This window comes from Hordeum vulgare, chromosome 6H, assembly GCF_904849725.1.
Source record: "Hordeum vulgare subsp. vulgare chromosome 6H, MorexV3_pseudomolecules_assembly, whole genome shotgun sequence".
Taxonomy (NCBI): Eukaryota; Viridiplantae; Streptophyta; class Magnoliopsida; order Poales; family Poaceae; genus Hordeum; species Hordeum vulgare.
Window position 1 is genome coordinate 393396828 of NC_058523.1, and position 20449 is coordinate 393417276.

Here is a 20449-nt window from a genome sequence, read left to right on the forward strand (position 1 = left end):
GTTAAGCTTGGGGATGCTTGATACGTCTCCAACGTATCTATAATTTTTGATGGTTCCATGCTATTATCTTGTCAAACTTTCATTGTTTTGTATGCCTTTTATATCTTTTTCAGGACTAACTTATTAACTCAGTGTCAAGTGACAGTTCCTGTTTTTTCCGTGTTTTTGACCCATTTTAGAGGAGGATTTTAAACAGTGTCCAAACGTAATAAAACTTCAGAAAAGATTTTTTTTCCGGAACAGAAGATACGCACGGGACTTGAGAACCAAGGCAGAGGCCACCAGGGAACCCCACAAGCCCCCTAGGCGCGGCCAGGGGGCCCGCACCTAGCAGGCTTGTGGGCCCCCTATGGCTCGCCTGCCCTACCTCTTCCGCCTATAAATTCAGGAAAATTCCAAAACTGCGCGAGAGATCCACGACAATACTTTTCCGCCGCCGCAAGCTTCTGTCTCCACAAGATCCCATCTAGGGCACGTTCTGGTGCCCTGTCGGAGGGGGGATTCGGATACGGAGGGCTTCTTCATCAACACCATGACCTCTTCGATGATGCGTGAGTAGTTCACCTTAGACCTACGGGTCCATAGCTAGTAGCTAGATGGCTTCTTCTCTCTCTTGGATCTTCAATACAAAGTTCTCCATGATCTTCATGGAGATCTATCCGATGTAATCTTTTTTGCGGTGTGTTTGTCGAGATCCAATGAATTGTGGATTTATGATCAGATTATCTATGAATCTTATTTGAGTTTCTTCTGATCTCTTATATGCATGATTTAATATCCTTGTAATTCTCTTCGAGTTGTGGGTTTTGTTTGGCCAACTTGATCTATGATTCTTGCAATGGGAGAAGTGCTTGGTTTTGGGTTCATACCGTGCGGTGACCTCACCTAGTGACAGAAGGGGTAGCAAGGCACGCATCGTGTTGTTGCCATCAATGGTAAAAAGATGGGGTTTACATCACTAATTCGAGTTTATCCCTCTACATCATGTCATCTTGCTTAAGGCGTTACTCTGTTTGTCATGAACTCAATACACTAGATGCATGCTGGACAGCGGTCGATATGTGGACTAATAGTAGTAGATGCAGAAAGTATCGGTCTACTTGTATCAGACGTGATGCCTATATGTATGATCATTGCCTTTGATATCGTCATGACTTTGCACGGTTCTATCAATTGCTCGACAGTAATTTGTTTACCCACTGTAATATTTGCTATTTTGAGAGAAGCCTCTAGTGAACACTATGGCCCCCGGGTCTACTTCACACCATATTTTCAGTCTTAAACTTTTACTTCGTTGCACTTTCCGCCTTCAGATCTCACTTTGCAATCAATCTTGAAGGGATTGACAACCCCTTTATAGCGTTGGGTGCAAGCTCGTTTGTGTTTGTGCAGGTACTCTGGACACTTGGCTTGATTCTCTTACTGGATTTATACCTTGGTTCTCAAACTGAGGGAAATACTTACTGCTCCTGTGCTGCACCACCCTTTCCTCTTCAAGGGAAAAACCAACGCAATCTCAAGAGGCCGCCGGGGATTCCTGGCGTCGTAGCATGCCCCAGCATATTTTGTGCATCTGATGAACAAGGTCTTTATGAAGTACATGGACAAGTGTGTCGTGGTATTCATCGATGACATACTGTCTACTCCAAGACACCCAAAGAGCGTGCGCAACACCTAAAAATTGTATTAGGTGAGCTGTGTAAACATCAGTTATATGCTAAATTCAGCAAATGTGAATTTTGGCTAAAGGAAGTCGGATTTTTGGGCCACGTAATGACTCAAGAAGGCATAGCTATGGACCCCGAAAAGGTAAAAGACGTAAATGGATGGTAACAACCAGCAAATGTGATAGATGTATGGAGTTTCCTCGGAATGGCAGGATATTACCGCAGATTTATTGAAGGTTTCTCCACAATTGTGAAGCCAATGACCTAGTTTCTCAACAAGAGTAAGAAGTTTCAATGGACTGAGGCATGCAAAAATAGTTTCCAAAAATTAAAGAAAAGACTGATCACATCACCGGTTTTGATCGTTCCCGATCTACGCAAGAACTTTGAAGTATATTGTGATGCTTCAAGGAAAGGCCTCGGATGTGTACTCATGCAAGAAGGTAATGTCGTGGATTAAGCCTCAAGACAGTTGCAGCGGCATGAAGAAAATTATCCCACTCACGACCTAGAATTAGCCACCGTAATTCATGCTCTCAAGGAGTGGAGACATTTCTTGCTTGGAAATTGCTATGAGATATACACGGAGCGCAGGAGCCTCAACTATATTTTCACCCAGCCAGAGATAAATCTGAGGCAACATCGTTGGTTAGATTTAATCAAGGACTATGATGTGGGGATACATTATCATCCCCGCAAGGCCAACGTCATAGCACATGCTCTCAGCAGGAAACCAACTCCAGATAACATCCCTACATCAAATCTAAGGCTTGAATTTATTCAAAAGTTTGCCAAACTCAACATGCTCCTCGTCCCGAAAGGCAGCGTTGTACACCTGGAGATAAAGCGCATGTTGGACGATCAAATCAAGGAGGCTCGGAACAGGCATCCTAGTATTGAGGGTATATACAGGAAGGTGGGCCTAGGCAAGGCCTCCGAGTTTAATATTGACGAGCAAGGGATATTATGGTATGGCGGCCGGCTATGTGCACCTGACCAAGAAGAACTCAAGGTCAAGATTTTAGAAGAAGCCCACACCGTGCCACCCTAAATCCATCCGGGAGGCACGAAAATGTACAAGGATATCCAAACAAAATATTGGTGGCACGGAATGAAGAGAGACATCACCTCTTTCATTGCATGCTGCGGTTCTTGCCAAGAGATCAAGGCCGAACATCAGAAGCCAGCAGGCCTACTACAACCAATGAAGATGCCTGAGTGGAAGTGGGATGAGAGCGACATGGATTTTATAGTCGGTTTATCCCGGTCACGACACCGGCACAACGCTATATGGGTGATCACTTCTTTACCTCGCTCACATCATCTTCTTACACGAGATTATGAAGACTATAGTATCCGATCGAGGCACTCAGTTTACCTCAAGGTTTTGGGACTACTTACAACAAGCTCTGGGAACACAGTTAGTGTTCAGTACAACATATCATCCACAGACAAGAGGACAGACCGAACGTGTGAACTAGATTCTAGAGGACATGCTCACTACATGTGAACTAACATATGGGAATAGTTGGGAGGATAGTTTTCCTTACGCCGAGTTTTATTACAACAATAGCTACCAGAAAAGCTTACAAATGTCACCTTTTGAAGCCTTGTACAGCAAAGGTGTTGTACACAACTAAATTGGTTAAAGTCCAGCGATAGTCGTATCTTTGACCAATAGATGGTTCAGGAGGCTGGGGACAAAGTAAAGCTCCTGAGGGAAAGACTAAAGACTGCTCAAAGCCATCAGAAAAGCTATTACGATCAAAAGCATTGTGACGTTGGCTTTGACCCAAACGATTATGTTTTCCTCAAAGTATCACCAATGAGGGGTTTGTAAAGATACAAGGTCAAGGCCAAGCTGGCACCCCGCTTCATTGGACCATTCTGAATAATTGCATGGAGAGGCCAGGTTGCCTACCAGCTAGACCTACACGCAGAGTTGACAGACATGCATGACGTCTATCACATTTCTCATCTAATTAAATGTGTGAGAAATCTAGACCAACAGGTATCACACGAAAGCATAGATGTGCAACCAGACCTCACTTACCAGGAACACCCACTAAGGATACTAGAGGAAGCAGAAATGAAGACACGTTAGAAGGTCACCAAGTTCTACAGGGTACAGTGGAGTAATCACACAAAGGATGAAGCCACTTGGGAAAGAGAAGAGTTTATGCACAAAGAACAACCGCACTTGCTTGAGAAATGGCTCACATCTAGGGCACAAGATTTTACTTAAGGGGGTAGGTGTTGTAACATCCTCAAATTTTCAATTTGGAATTTTTGCTTTTAAAGTGAATTTCCAAAACTTTGACAAAACACCTTCTAGAATCTTCTTGGAAATCTTGCATGAGACAAATTCTTTTGAATTTTCCCCTTTCAAACAATTCTGTTTTTGAAAAGGATCTTACTTTATTTCCCACCTTTACCAAGAAATCCACTTGAAAAATACTCTCCCTTCTATTGAAAATTCTTTAATGGTTTGTGTGAGATATTTTATTAACTTACTTTTACATCAAAACTTTTCTCTCTTCGTCTCCCACTAATTTCTTGCCCCTCACTTCTCTCTAGCATCAGGGCATCTTTTAAAAATATTTTCTCAATGTTTTGAGGTAGTTCAACTACGTTTACTATTTTTAAATAACCAAAACTATTTCCTGAATCAGATTTGACCCCTAGATTTTTTCAAAGGAACTTGCAAACTCCTCTCGCTTTTTAACCCCAACTTCCTTTCCATTGTATCCCTAGGTACCCTCACCCCATTTCTCCAAAAGAAATTCTAGTTTGAAGTTTAAAATTTTCAAATTTGGTTTGACAAAAGATTGGGCCAGAATTGATGTTTTTGCTAAAAACCCAACCTAACCTTTTTCAAAAATTTCGAAAATTTGCAGGGAGTCTCTAGAATAAATGAGAGGCCACCCCCATAAATTTGCAGCATCTAACTCATTTTTCTCATGCCCAATGCATTTCATCGAGCAGGTGGTGGGCACTTCTCGAGGTAGGAGGAGAGTGTCGTCAATCCCAGTAGTGTCGAGTCATGGCGGCTTGCGCACTGTGCCCCGAGCCTATCCACCGCGTTGCACGGTTCTTTGGCCGGTTGAGCACGTCGGTGGTGAGATGGACTGAGCCCGCTAGCTCTAGCAGCGACGCGAGCGATGGCTGCCGCGGCAGCGAGCAACCATTGCTGCAAAGCCACGTTGCCCGACACCGCCCAAGCGCCTAGCGATGTAGCGACCCGACTCAATACGAGTCAAGCCTCTGGTGTTTTCGTACCATCCCAAGATCATGCTAGTACACACTCAGTACATCAATGTATATATGAAGAGTTCAATCACACAGCTTTATTAATCGAAATCTCAAAACGAGTACTTCATTACAATAATGAATTACAATAAAGTGGTTGAAGGCCATCTCATGAGATATCTAACGAAGACTAGCGGAAGCATCAAGTAGGCGAGTCCATCCGACTCCACGGCATGTCGTTGAGCGTAGATCGTAGCCTCACTCCTGGTTGGAAAAGTATTCTGCAACATGATACGTTGCAGCCGTGTAGGTCAGCATATGGAATATGCCGGCAAGTCATCAAAGAGAGGGGTAAAAATAATAACCAACTATCTCTACATGCATATTTGGCAGGTGGGGCTATAAGTTTTGCATAAAGCCAATTTTCTCCTACAACAAGAGGGGCTGAAAGCAAAATATTACTACATTGTTTGTTGTTAACGAGATGGTTCCGCCAACCAATTATCGTACCCGAGTTGTTGTTAATTTGCACATCATTATTAAGTTGTGTCGAGAGTTCAGGGAAATTTCAATGCCTTCGGTTCAAGTTGTCCATGACCGTGGACACGGCTAATCGATTAGGTTTGGGCACTCTGCAGAGTTTTGCACACGTTCCCCACAAGATTTGATCGCCTCCGAGTATGTCCTCGCACTTCAGGGTGTTTGAAGACCGGATGATCAAAACATGGTCTTTCAACGGGTCCCTCTGAATCCCTGTCGGTGCCCATCCATTCCAACCGTTCTTCTACATCTGCTAGCACCGCCTGTCCAGAGTGGCCGCGTTGTCCAACCAAGCCAGAGCCCATAATGACTTGTGGCTGTGCAGGTAAGCCTTGGGTCTTGAAGCCTCCGTCCGTCTCTTCGAGCCTGGGTGAAGCTTTCCGCAAGATGTCAGGGCCGTCTCCAGCATCCCGGGGTCGTCCACTGGTTTCTCCAGGGAGCCCGTCAAACCGTCCTTCACCCAGAGTTGCATTTCTTCACGGGGTCTTGAAAATCTTGTCTTAACCGGTCTTGGTTATTTAATCATCCTCGCATCACTCGTGTTATGCACTCAACCGAAATCCCGTCTACTCAAGCATTGCAATATGAAATTGTCGTCCCGGGCCAAGTATCGGGGTTGTTGTGTGCATACCACATGATACTACAACCTATACTAAAATTTCCAATTACCTACGCAGCATGCAATTGGGCAAAGAATAGTGAAACTACCATGCATAGAAATACATAGGAGATAGTATGATCAAAATGACTTGCCTTGGTGATAGTTGTCTTGATCGAGCGCTTCTAAGTAACAAGCTTCACACTCCGGGTGATCTACTGATACAAACAAATACACACCATAAGCACTACAATCATCAACAAGTAAAATAACATCACAAGTATAAAGTAGCTATGGCCTAAGTGAAAGAATTCACTACACCTCACTAAGGCAGAAATTGTTTCTGTTAAAACCCCAAGTAAGAATGTTTAAACAAATTTGAAACTTATACCACAGTAAGATATAATCACTAGGAAGCAGTAGCAAAAATAATCAAATACAAATCATTTTTTAAACTCCTCGAATAAGCAAAACACGGTTTAAACTAAATCTGATCTAATTCAAATATGAATATTTCAAACATAGACCAATTATATGTTTTTAAAAACTACAGAAAATTTTTGATCTACTGGAAAAAGAATCAACCTCATTGGATCTCTAGATCAAAGTTATAGGGGAAACAAGATTACAACTTTTCTCTGTTTTTGAAATAAACAGAAGAAAAAACAAAGAACTAACTAGTCAACGGGGGTAGGTGGCAGCTCCTGATTGGTCAGGGAGGTGTGCGCTGCGGTGCTAACTGGCGAACGGCCGCAAACTAGACAAACCGCGTTGGCTCACTAATTAAATAAAAAGAACCGCCGGTTCTTTTAAAAGAACCGAAGGGGTACCTAGTCTCTAATCTCTACCGTTTAGAGCAGATCGGACGGTTGAAAGAAAAACAAAAGGGCTCACCATGGGGAGGGTCTGCAGGGGCTTCTCCGACGAGGCAGAGAAGTGGCGGTGGTCGGGGGCGTGGCTCCGGCGAGGATCCGGCGTGTCCGAGGCGTGAGGAGGACGGCGGCGGGTCTCCTCCGTCGGATCGCGACGATGGCAGGGTGCTTCGTGGCCGGGGAAGAGTAGGGGCGGTCGGTGAAGTTCCTGTGGAGCTTGGTCTCCGGCGAGGTGAGGAGCGGCAGCGTGGAGCGGCGAGGGGGCTGTCTAAGGGGGAAAATGGAGCGCGGTGGACGAGGGGAACTCGACGGTGGTCTGGTTGGGGTGGGGAGGCGGGAGGTGGCGCGGTAGGGTGGCGGGGGGTGGCTCCAGGAGGTTTTCTCCGGCGGGGCGCTGTAGGGGCGGGGCGGCGTGGCGGTCATGGGAGGAGGGGATGAGGGGGGGCTCGGGGTGGCGGTGGAGGCGAGGCTTTTATAGGCGGCCTAGGGGGGCTCTCAGGCGGCACGGGATCGCGGCTGGGATCGGATCCCGAGTCTGCAGGCGAGGAAGGAAAGAGAGAGGAGGGAGAGAAGGAAGGAGGAAGAAGGGGGCCGGCTCGGGCTGGGGATCGGCCAGGGGCCCACGCGGCAGGGAGGGAGAGAGAGGGGACTGGGGAATCGGTGGCCGATCCGGATCTGATTCAGATCCCGGGCCACGTGGGATCTGGCCCGATATGCTATATTGCGCTCAGGCGCTTGCCAAAATAAATAAAATCATTCCAATTTTTCTATTTTTCAAAAAATAGAAAGTATAAAAATAAAACGGAAAAAAATAACTTCCAAACATAGGGGTATTATATACCAAAATTTTCAGAAAAAAAAATCTCTATTCGTTTAACATTTTTCCAAGGCCAAAATAAAAACTAAAAAAATGTTTTTTTTCAGAAAAACCCCTTATGCTATATTTTCTTTTTGCAATTATTTTCACAATAAAACTTTGGTTTTCTTGGCTCAAAATATTTCAGAAATGCCTCACATTTTTGGAGGGTCATTTTCCTCCGCTCTTTCTTGCGTGCAAGAAAGTATTTCCCGGCATTTCTTGTGTGAAGAAAAATAGAAACGCAAAAGCAAAAATCGAAAGAATTCAAATGCAAACTTTATTTCAATCAATATGCATAGATGCTTAGCTACAATGTAAAACATTCCAAACTAGGAAATTTGGGATGTTATAAGCGAGCTCCGCGCGACCGTCCCCCACCCATGTGTGCCATGCTTCTCGTCGCCACACTCTGGACAGAGCAGACCACGTCTTCTACCGCCGACGCGCCCGTGACGAGCCGTCTCGTTGATAGCCTGCCTCTGTTGGTAATATATCGTGTCCGGGATAAAAAATGGATCAGCCGCAGACCGTACCAGCTAACCCCACCCCGTGAGCACCTCCAAATCCTTCTGGCTTGCCACAATTTCTCATCGGAGTTGGTCCCCCGCGGCACTCCCTCTCGCCCCCCTATAAATAGGTACCTCGAGCCATTGTGTAGCCACCACATTCACCTCACCTCACCACAGCCTCGCCAAAACTATCGGAGGAGCTTGGGAGGGCTTTCTTCCCTACCTCCGGCCTCCCCGATTTGCTTTGGGCATCGGCAAAATTAGCTAAGGTAGATGCATCCCCGCAGCCTAGATTTTGCCAGCAAGCTCCTCGAGCACTAGCCAATCTAAACCGTGTGCGAATTCAGCGAGTGCAGACCTCTCTCTGGAGATCCCATTGCACCCAAAACGCCATACGCCGGAGTTTGGAGTTGTCCTCGACGTAGTGCCCGCTGGCGAGTGCCTCTACCTCCATTAGTTGTGGAACCTCCTGGTGAGTGCACCCGCATTCTCCTTCCCCTGTGGTTCATCGCAGGACATAGCCGGCGACACCACGAGCATATGCCGCCGGCGAGGTCGATTCAAACCTGATAGTGGAGGCCCATTGTCAGGATTCTAATATTTCTTGAACCGTTTTTCTAAAGTGCATTCCTCTAGAGTATGTTTTCTCTTATGATTTACGTACTTTCAGCTGAGCGCTTTGCTTCTTTCCACTGTGCCCCTAGGACAATTCTGTTTCATTACAAATCAGTCCCTGAGTTCATTTTCTTTATAACTTTTAAACTAGAGGGGCTTTTCCAGTGATCCTTTTTGGAAAATCTTTATCTTGCTGTCTAGTTTATTTTCATATATATTTAAAAATATTTTGAACCAAGATTTTGGACTGTAGTATTTATGTTAGAACCGATGTGTGAAATGTAGATACTGATGAGGGAGGCGCCGACGTCAACTTCACCGAGCTCGATCCCAACTTTGTCGAACCAGGCAAGTTGTTTACGAAATTGTTGCGATTTTTTTCTATTAGTATTAATAGTATTTTTTGCATAAGAATACTTGCATATGATGAACTTCTTCAAAGTAACACCTACTTACGAGATGAATTATTGCTTAACAAAGTTGATCATCGAGGTGATGTTGAGAGGTTGTGGACAACCTAGTCACGTGGGATGTGATAGGTTGTGGCATGAGCATGCCAGTGGCATAGTACGATGTCGATAAGTTTAATAACTCCAGTGTCGGCCTAGATCGAGTCTTGTCAGTGCATCGCCTTACTTCCCGTGCTACCACATGTCTGTCCGGAAGGGAATTCGATCCAGTATGTTGTAAACCTATTATTAGGTACACACCAAGTAGAGGGATCGGGATGAAGGTCTCCATGGCCCTGGAATAAAGCCAGTCATCTAGTAAAGGGGTACGGGTGTTTCCGGTCTAGGACCGAGAGGGAGGGCTTTCCCTTGTAGAGCATGGTAGAAATGTGATCCCATGCTATTCGAGGATGTTGGCCTCCCCGTCTTAGAGTTTTCCCCTCACAGTGTGACCCGAGTGATGTGTGGCCTCACTAGGTAAAAATGGGTGTGTGCTGGTTCTGAGTGTTTACTTCTGAAATACCTTACGTGGGATTAGTCTTCTTGACTATGGGAACCCGTTGGTTGTATGTAAAGAGTACACCCTCTGTAAAGTCAAGACTATTCGAGTAGTCGTGTCCACAGTCAAGGACGACTGGTTGGCAAGTCAAGTGTCGGTCTAAGTCTCGGTCTGTGGAGAATGAGATATTTATGAAAGTGCCAAAATGATGACATCTGACTGTGATGATGGAACTAACGTGATGAAACTTGGCATTTTAAAATATCCAAAAGGTTGGTTGTACCACCCATATATTCATTTACTTTTATACCCTTTCTATGGTGTCGCTAAGACGCCCGACTGAGGAGAGCATTTAGTTTTATGCCCCTTCTGTGGTGTCGCTAAGACGCCTGACTGAGGCGAGCATTTACTTTTATGCCACTTATGTGGTTTCTCTAAGAGTCCCGAATGAGGCAAACATTTACTTTTATGCCCTTTATGTGGTGTCTCTAAGACGCCCGACTGCGGCAAGTATTTACTTTTATGCCCTTTTCGTGGTGTCGCTAAGACGCCCAACTCTGGCTTGTTATTTATTATTAGACACCCAATGGTGGTTATTTATTTTTCTTGTTAACCTTCCGAGGCATCACTTGAGACACCCGATCGGTGCATTTTATTTTTGTTTGGGTATTTCGGAAGGACTACCGCCCGACTTATCTAGTCTAACCTAACCGCTATTAATTTTTCAACCATGATAATTATGATAATTAACCATGCATATGAAATTGTTGCATTAATCTTATCATTTGTGCAAACTGTCTTGTCAGTACTTCGAAAGTACTCATTGGCTTGTTGATGTGGCCAGATATGGATGAAGGAGACCTCATGGATGAATAGTACGATAACGAGTTCGATACCTAGAGGAGTCCTAGTCATGCTTGTGATCTTGGAGTCTGCCATAGTATTATTTCACCGCTTCCGCCATGTCAAATAAGCAATCAAGCCTCACTTTGATGCTTGGCATCTAGTAGTACTTAGGCCGTGTCACTTCACTCTGATGTGACATGCCTACCTTTTATGCGAGTAGTAGAGTTACCCCAAGACCACTGTGATGCATCTGCCCTTATGTTAGTATGGGTGTATTGTAATAAACTGTAGAGTGACCTCTACTCTACCCTGTTTAATATTAAGTACTATTAGTTTTCTATATCAATATTGGTCTATCAGTGTGAATGATTTTCTACACTTGCCACATTCATGGATGATTTCCAATAAGTTTATTTATTTGGAAACCGGTCCGGACACTTGCCTTAGGAACGAGGGCCATCGCGGCCTCGAAATCAATGTGGGGATTAGTGTAGAAGAGGTTGCTGAAGACGTGTGTCAGTGCCTCGGACATGAGATCACAACTTTCTTACTCGATCACCCCCCCCCCCCTTGTAGGACGCGTGCCTCAAGTCGTTCCACGACCTTGGTGAACAAGTGAAGGTAACTGGCATCATCGGGTATGAGATGACTGGGGAAGCTTCCCCTGCTGATGAAACCATTGGCTCGGTGCGCCTGCTGCTCGAGGCCTTGGCACATCTTCGAGCGCAGGAGCTGCAGCCCCCGGGCCTCTCTCGCCTCACTGGTTGCCCACTCCACAAGGGAAGATGTGTCGCTCACTTGCCCTTGGAGCGATGACAATTCGTCCGCGGTGACGGCGTGAGCCCAGAGTGCAGCCTCCTCTCGGCCTTCCGCAAGGGTAAGGGCCTCCTTGAGACCATCTATCTCATGCTGCATCTATGTGCGCCGAGTGTTACGTCCCAAACGTATCTATAAGTTTAGCTTGTTCCATGATCTTTTGGGTGACATTGTTATATGTTTTGCTACACTTTTATATCATTTTACACATATTCGGACTAACCTACTAACTCAGTGCACCCAGTGCCAATTTCTGTCTGCTGATGTATTTTTTGCACGGGCTTTTACCCAATTTTCCGAAGCCCGAAAAATAAATTAAAAAATCAGCAAAACAGAAGCTTCGGGATCACCGAAGGAGGGCCAGAGGGAGGCTAGGGGCGTCCCAGGAGGCCTGCTCGCGCGGCCAGGCCCCAGGTCGCGCCAGGAGGTCGCCTGGGTGGGCCCCACCTCCTCTGGTGCCCTCCTCTGGCCTATATTTAGTGTTCCGTGAGGAAACCTTCGCACACAATCTGGAATCGTGAATTTCTCCATCGTTCCGCTGTCGCAGCGCTTCCGAGAGCGTCACGAGACTTCTTCCCGGCACCCTGCCGGAGGAAGGATTGACCTCCAGGAGCTACTCCACCACCATGGACGCCTCCCGGATGTGTCGTGAGTAGTTTCCCTTGGACCATGAGTCCATGACCAGTTGCTATGTGATGTCTTCTCTCCAATCTTCTTCTTCAATGGCTAGTCCTTGTGAGCTGCCCTACATGATCAAGGCATCTATGTAATTCTCTTCCTATTGCTATGCTCACTTTGTTGGGATCCTATGGATTATGATATTATGTTCAGACTGTTATGAGTTATATATTTGATTATACTTCTATGTTATGTTCCTTAGTGATTCATGCATGTTCTCCGTTGCTTTTTATTGCTTTAGCCAAGTAGTAGATCGTAACTCCAAGAGGGAGCGTTATGCATGATTGTGGGTTCGGGCCCCTCGATGTCTAGCTTGAGTGACAGAAACATGAGACTAGGGGATGTGCTTCCTGCCACCAAGGAGAACACAACGGTACTTGTGAGCAAGGTTGCAAGGATTGTTTACCTTACGCATAGTTCGTTAATGCAGTTGTTCATTGCTTTGAGTTTACACTTTGCCTGGGGCTCGCAACTTAATACCGGAGAGATGTTCTGGATAGATATCTCAAGGTGGATGATTAGTAAGTAGACTCTGATGAATAAACGGTCTACTTGTTTTGGCATATTGCCCATTACTATTGAACCTCTAACTATCAAGGAGCATAATTAGCATTGCGGTGCGATCACAATTCTGTCAATTGCCCAACTGTGATTTGTTCACCCTAGCATAGTTGTTTGTCGTCTTCTGCGAGAGATACATCACTTGTGACCGTCATGTGACTCCGGTCCATATCACCATCATTGCTTACACCTCCACTATTTACCGCATTATTTACTTTTCCGTTGCAACCACTATTACCTTCCCGCTTGTGTTTTGATCCTTTGCAAACTACAAGGCCGGAGAGATTGACAACCTCTTTGTACTTGTTAGGAGCAAAGTTATTTTTTTGTGTGCAGGTCCACGTCTTCTTTTAGCGCCAGGGTGGAAGACACCTATTTGTTGAGCCTAGGAGTCCTTTTGGTTCGATAAACCTTACAGTCTCCGTGTAAGGGAAATTTGCTGCTGACTACATCTCCACCTTCCACTTGGGGTCCAACAAGGGGCGAGAAGCATATACATCACCTCGTCATCAAGCGAATTTCTGGCGTCATTGCCGGGGACTCCACTCTTCAAGACAGGGGAGTTGCACGCTATCTTTTACCTTTGCTTTTAGTCTTGTTAATTTGCCATGACCTGGTTAGGCTTATGGAAAACTGCACTCTTAGTTCGCTGCTTGGGGAAGGCCGCTTTACCACAGCCGTGGTAGAGAAGTCTTATCCACCTATTGAATGTATCCCATTCAAATACCACTTGTGATAATTGAAATAATTAGGAATGATTGTTATGCAGGAGATGGAACAGTCAATCCTAGTATTCATTTGTTGAAACTTACAGAACTTTGTGAGTTGTTTAAGATTTCAGGTTTGACCAGAGATGGAGTAATGAGGAAATTACTTGCCTTGTCACTGAAAGGAAAAGCATTGGAATTGTATAGGCTACTAGATGATTCTCACCTACGGGACTGGGAAGAGATTCAGTCTCTCTTTTACTCTAAGTTTTATCCTCTTCATGAAGTCCATGTGGATCATGGTAACAATGCTTTATGTGATACTTATACTGTTGATTTTATTCATGATCCCACTGAAAATTATTATGAGAAGGGAACATATGCTTATAGATATTTCAATAATATCAAGTTCCCTCTCTTTATGTTAAAGGTTTTGAAGCTGCACTTGTTTTGCCTTACTATGCTTATTGCTTTGTGCTTCAATGAATTATTCTATTGCAATATTCCTATGCATAGGAAGCATGTCAGACTTAAATGTGTTTGGTATTTGCTTCTTGAAGCTCTCTTTTGTTCTACAACTCTTATTCCTACGAGAGCATCATTAAAATCTTAAGCCTATCTTTATGGCTATAAAGAAAGAGCTCTAGGAAGACAACCCTTGTTATCTTTACTTTGAGTTTTTACTTTCAGTTTTTAGTGGTCTTGATGCTTGTTACTACTGTAGCAACATCATAGTATATTTATTTTTAAGCTTTGTGCCAAGTTATAGCCTCCGATTGCAAGAAAGTTCAAAAATAATGACATGATGTTCAAAAACAGATTTTGTCTGCTTGATGGAACAATTAGCCAAAAAACACCAGATCATATTTTTGATCTGAATATTTTTTTAAAGCATTCTCTATATAATTGCCTTTCTGGGATCTGTTCTGAATTTTTTTATTTGAGTTGCAGAAGTGCCCCGAATAAATTATTTACTACCTGTTGTTCTGTTTTTCACAAATTCTGCCATCTTTTATGTTTTCATTGTTTTGCGAATCCTAAGCCTGCTTTTTATTTGCAAAAACTTTTGGCATTCATGGGAAGCAGTAGGTTTTCATGAAAATCATTAGTTCCAGCAGGTATTGAATTATTTTATCAAGGGTACTAACCACTCTAATCAGCTTATGATGAGTTTCGTATGAAGGGAGTTTTCAAGTATTGAGATGGGAGAGATGATTAAAGAAGATAAAGGAGTGTCAAGCTCTCAATATTGGGGACGCCCACATGCATCCCAAGAAATATTCAAGCAGACTCAAGCGTCTAAGCTTCGGGATGCCCCCGTGCATCCCCTTCTCTATCAACAATCATCAGGCCGTCCATCTCCATGCTATATTTTTATCACTTCATATAATATGTGCTATGCTTGGAGCGTCCCGCTATTTTCTTTTTAGTTTGTTTTAGTTTTGCTTGCTTGTAATAACAAGTCGGAACCGAGCCTACCTTGTTTGGTAGATAAACACACTCCATTCCACTCTAGAACACAACATAGGTTTTCATGCTTATTCTTTTTGTGTGTTCTTCATCTTTTTGTAGCTACAGTCATGCTTAGCTCTTAGCTTTCATGCTTATCTTTTTAAGAGATTTTATTTAGGTTGATTTTCGAACTCTCTTGAGTTATCATGCTTATCATGTTTAGATAGTTGGTTTGTTGCACTGAGTTGTGTGTCTTGCATGAGTAGGTAATTGAGGTTGCTATTTAAGTATAGTAGTAACTTGCAATAGTTTTGAGGTATTGATTTGAGTAATGTTTGGACTATTGGTGCCAAGAGCTTGATCCTATTAGTGATAGGTGTCGTATTTTGGGAAATCCGTGTGTTTTTCGAAAACTAAAATTAGTTGAGAACTCTAGCTACTAAATTGATCGCTAACCTCTGGAGGGTTTGGAATATATAGAGTACGCCGACGTTACCATGAGTCGAGGGTGCGCAAGGATAACCAAACCCCCAAACATTCCTCCTCGGGGTACTTGTCTCTTTGTGAATTACCTAACTATATAGAGAGTTACAGATAATAAGTGTATGAGTTCTTCGGACTAATGTGAGTATTTGATTGTTCGCACTTCCACCATCCATATTTTGCTAGCCTATTCGGTACCGTGCATTGCCCTTTCTCACATTGAGAGTTGGTGCAAACTCCGCCGGTGCATCCAAACCCATGACATGATACGCTCTGTCATACATAAGCCTCATTATATCTTTCCTCAAAACAGCCACCATACCTACCTATTAAGGCATTTCCATAGCCTTTCTGAGATACATTGCCATGTAACATCCATCATCTCATGACTTGATCTTCATGTCATACATGTTTTTGCTTGATCATAGAGCCGCATGCTAGTTGGGCATTGCCCTCATTACTGCTACATGACGCGCTAGTATCATTGCATATCCTGCTACACTGGCAGAGGCATACATTTGCATACATCATGATAGTTTTCACTTCTCTTTATGTTGAGTACTTCTTATAAAGTGTGATGATTTTTCTTTCTATTCATGTAAAATATAGAGTGTTGCCCTTAAGAGAGGAAAATATCCCAAAAATACAAGCAAAAGGTCCCAAAGAGGACAAGTGAGAGATAAATGAAAGAGCCAAAGAGGCCACAAAAAATAAAAATAAAAGAGAGAAAAAGAAAAAGAAAAAGAAATAAGAGAAATAAAAAGAGAGAATGGGGCAACACTACTATTCCTTTTGAAAGATCCACACTCGTACTCCATTACTATATTGGTACTACATAGAGATTATCATTCATGCATAACTATGTGGGGATCCTTACACTATAGAACTTGGTTTGCATATTCCAATGATGAGCCTCCTCAAATGAGCTCTAGGTCTTCATGAGCAAACAAGCTGGATGCACCCCCAGTGCCAGGTTCTGTTTGCTTATGTGTTTTTTGCAGGGGCTTTTATCCAATTTTCCAAAGCCCGAGAAAATGCAGAAAACTATATAACAAAATTAGCGAAACAAAAGCTTCGGGATCACCTAAGGAGGGCCAGAGGGGGGCCAGGGGCCTCCCAGGTGGCCTTGTCGGGACCCCGATCCTAAGCCATAGGAATCTAGCCTGTAACACATCGCATCCCTTTGTGGTCTCACGCATGGTTAACTCCACGGCTGCAGCCTTACCTTAGTCGGGACCTTTTGCGTCTTTTGACTCACGTATGCGATAGTGTCGGTAGCAATCCAATGTCAAAGAACCCGGATCGACATGTCTAGTCATAAACCAAAGTGGCAGTACCGCACAAGGACAGGCATACATGACCCAACAAAGCAGGTGTCGGTCATCGACGAATGTAGACGAGTCGTAGCAAGCTACAAGGACTCCATTACATCGCGTGACATTTCCCCAAAGGGGACAGACACAGCAGCTAAGAAGGACACATGCCGGTCAACCAATGTGTCCGGAGCAGTAGCGAACTACCAAGGCTCATTGGATCACAAAGGGGCATTTCCTTGTAAGGAGTGCTACTAAAGTTCACGACTAGGTATTCGAACCCCATACATATCAAGTACGACACACGTACGCATGGCATACCGATATGTATAGATACATCGATGGCATCACAACATAACCATAAACATACAAGCTTTATTTAAGAGGCTCGGGAGAGCCACACACATAATATTACACATTAAGGGTCTCACGACCCATAATAGCAGTCATACAATACAAGCCAGCGGAAGAGTTATAAACTGTCTGGGTACAGACAGTGTAGCTAGAAGGCACATGGCCTGACTATACTACAGAGCCGACGTAGGGCCAGATCGTAGCTGGGACACCAGCTACTCGTCGTCGTCGATGTCTACGAAGAACCCTCCGTTAGGGTCATTAGCAACCTCTGCAACATTTATTAAGCAGACATGAGTACGAAGGTACTCAGCAAAACTTTAGGAGAACTAACTACTCATGCAAGGTATCAAAAGGTATTGTGGGGTTTCAGGCGGAAAGCCAGCATTTGACTCGTGGCTAGACAACTTGCACTTTGAAATTAGTTTTGACAACTTGATTTCTCGCACACGAGTCCACTAACACCACAACAATACACTATCGTGGAATCATTCCGTCTCCATACGGAAATGCCGTCCACGACACTCACGCTTATCTTGACAATTTTATGAGTAACCATTGAAGTTATCTATGAACAACATATGTCTCCAAGTAGTCCATATCCGCGGACGTGGCTATTCGAATAGATCATAACCCTGCAGGGGTGTACTTCGTCACACATGCTCTCGCCACTTATCGCCATGTGCACGTCATGCACCTCGGCAACCTTCAAGCGGAAGCCCAGCGAGGGAGTCGGCCACGACCGTTAACCACACTAGTACCTAGTCCAGGTTTATCGCCTATCTGAGAGTAACCCGTACGGAAGTCCGGCCGGGGTTTCCTCCACGGCCTCAAACAATGTGCGCAGGGTTCCCAAGCCCACCATCCGGGTGCCACTTGGTACACCGTGCCACTGCCTACCGCATCACGGTCCACCTCTCAGGTCAGCACCATGCACGGCCTCCAGCATTACTATAAACACCAGAAACTACTTGCAACTCCTGGACCGAGTACTACGCGATTAATAGGCCGAGCGGGGTCATATTTCAGGGCCCAGCATGTGGTAGTATCTAGTCTTGGATTACATACACGGAACTCAGTTCCTAAGGACGGTTCCAATGAAACAACCCGCCATGTACTCCTACACAGCCGTTCACCGGTACCTTTACCAAATCAAGTTCCACACACAACCTTTGCTCACCAAACACATTCCACATTTCTTTTCATCTCCCAGATGACAGACCATACACAACTCTAAGCATAGCATGCATAGCAGGATAAGGCACATCATAGCTCAAGCAACTACTAGGTATGCTAGGTTGCAAGGTTCGGCTATTTACTGTGACAAGGTTAAGTCATGCAAAGGAAGTGGTCCAACTATCGTGGCAAAAGCAGTTGAAGCATTTGATCCTAATGCAATAAATAGGTGCGGGAGCAAGAACATAGGAGTTATCGGGATGATCAAAAGGATTGCTTGCCTTGTTGCTCAGAGGAGGAACGATATCCGTCAGACGGATATTCGGTGGAATCCGGGGGTGCGGAGCCTACCGAAATGAATGGCAACATTCAATAACAATCATATGCACTCAAAATGATGCATGAGCATGGCATGAGAATGCAAGGTGATAAGTTATTATTTTCAACATGTAACAGGTTTAGAGTTGATTTGAATCACATTCGAATAGCAATTTAAACGGGTATTCTCGGATACCGGTTTAATTGATTCAACCTGATGCTCGGTTCATCTTGATGTTAACATGCAAGAATTGTCATGTTATGATACTGATTTGTATCTAGGGCAGTGTGTGATCATTGCAAATATAATGAAATTTGAATATTTTTGCAAATTCCATTTATAAGGTGATTAAAAGAATTGAATTATTCCTTATTTCACAATTTAGGGTTCTGTAACTTCTTCAAACATAGTTGAAAATAGCATAATCAGAATCCTTGAATTTTTCTGATACTTCTTCATATATAAATTATTTTCATTGGAGTTACAGATTAATTTCTATGATTTTTTCAAATTTTAGCAATTTCCTGAATTAGTTTTAAACTGGAAATTCTATTTATTGCATCAGGCTGACGTCAGCAGGTCAGCCGACCTGTGCAGGTCAAACCTGACAGGGGGGCCCCACTGGTCAGCCTCTCTGGGACTAATCCCGCGCTGACCAGCCCCTAATTGGGGTTTGACCAGGCGTGGGGCCCTCTGGCAGCGACTGAGGGGAGGGCGATTACGCCCTAATGGTCGGCCACCGGAGGGTGGTCGCCGGCGACCAGACCCGTGGCGGAGGGCTCGCCGGAGGCGACCTAGACGGCGCTGCACAGCACCAAAACGCACGCGGTTGGCAGCTACAGCATGCTCGCGAAGTGGCCGATCTAGCAGGACCATCTAGGGAGGCTAGGGTCGCCGGAAGAGGCGACGGCGACGAGCCGGAGCGGCGGCCGAAGCTCAGGCGCCATCGGGTTCTTTGAATTAGGGGAATCTACGCTCGGTTCTTAGCTGCTACGGCATCTATGCGTCGTCCTGGAGCTGCTGGTGCCCTCGGAAGGACGAGCTCATCATCGGAGGGCTGCCGGCGACGAGCGGCAGCGGCGGTCCTCGTCGGGTTCCAGTGAAACTAGCTCTAGAGGAGGGGATCGACGGGGGAAACTTAGGGGAAACGACCGCATGCTCACAGGGAGTGCAGAGCAGAGCTTAGACGGCTCGGGGAAGGCCTGGGGGCGATGAATCGACGGGAGAGGTCCGGCGGCCGGAGGTGGAAGACGACGGCGTTGCGGTCGTTGCAGGGCTCGAGGAAGCTTCGGCTTCTGCAGAGACGACCAGGGCGACCAGGCGGAGCTAATGGCGTGCTCTGGGAGGGGATCCTATGGCCAGGGGCACGGGCAGCTCGAGCTCGAGCTCGGCTCTAATGGCGGCAGCAAGGAGGAGGAGGAGATCCGGGCGGAGGAGGAGAACCGAGGTGGGGAATGGATAGGGGAGGCTCTGGGGAGATTTTCCCCGTCGTCGCCAGCGCGAACCGGCGGCCAGGCAGGCACGCAGGTGCGTGGCCGCGCCGGAGGAGGCGGCGGCCACCTCCTGCTGCCTACTGGTGCGAGTGAGGGGACGAGCGGGGAGATGGGCCGGGCCAGGCTTGGGCGAGAGGTAAGCTTTTTCCCATTTTCTCTGTTTTTGTTTTTCTGTTTTGCTAAATATTGTATTGCTAATTAATTCAGCTCCAAAGCAAAAAGTAAAAACTATTTTAGACCTCCTGAAATATTTGTTACAATATCCCCACTCATTTCCACGGTTTTCAACATTTTTGGAAAATTATAGTTTCTGATTTCAATTTTTAAATTTGAAACCAGTGGCTTTTGCATTTATTTAAAATGCTTAAAGTGTCAAGAAAATAGTTTTCTCCAA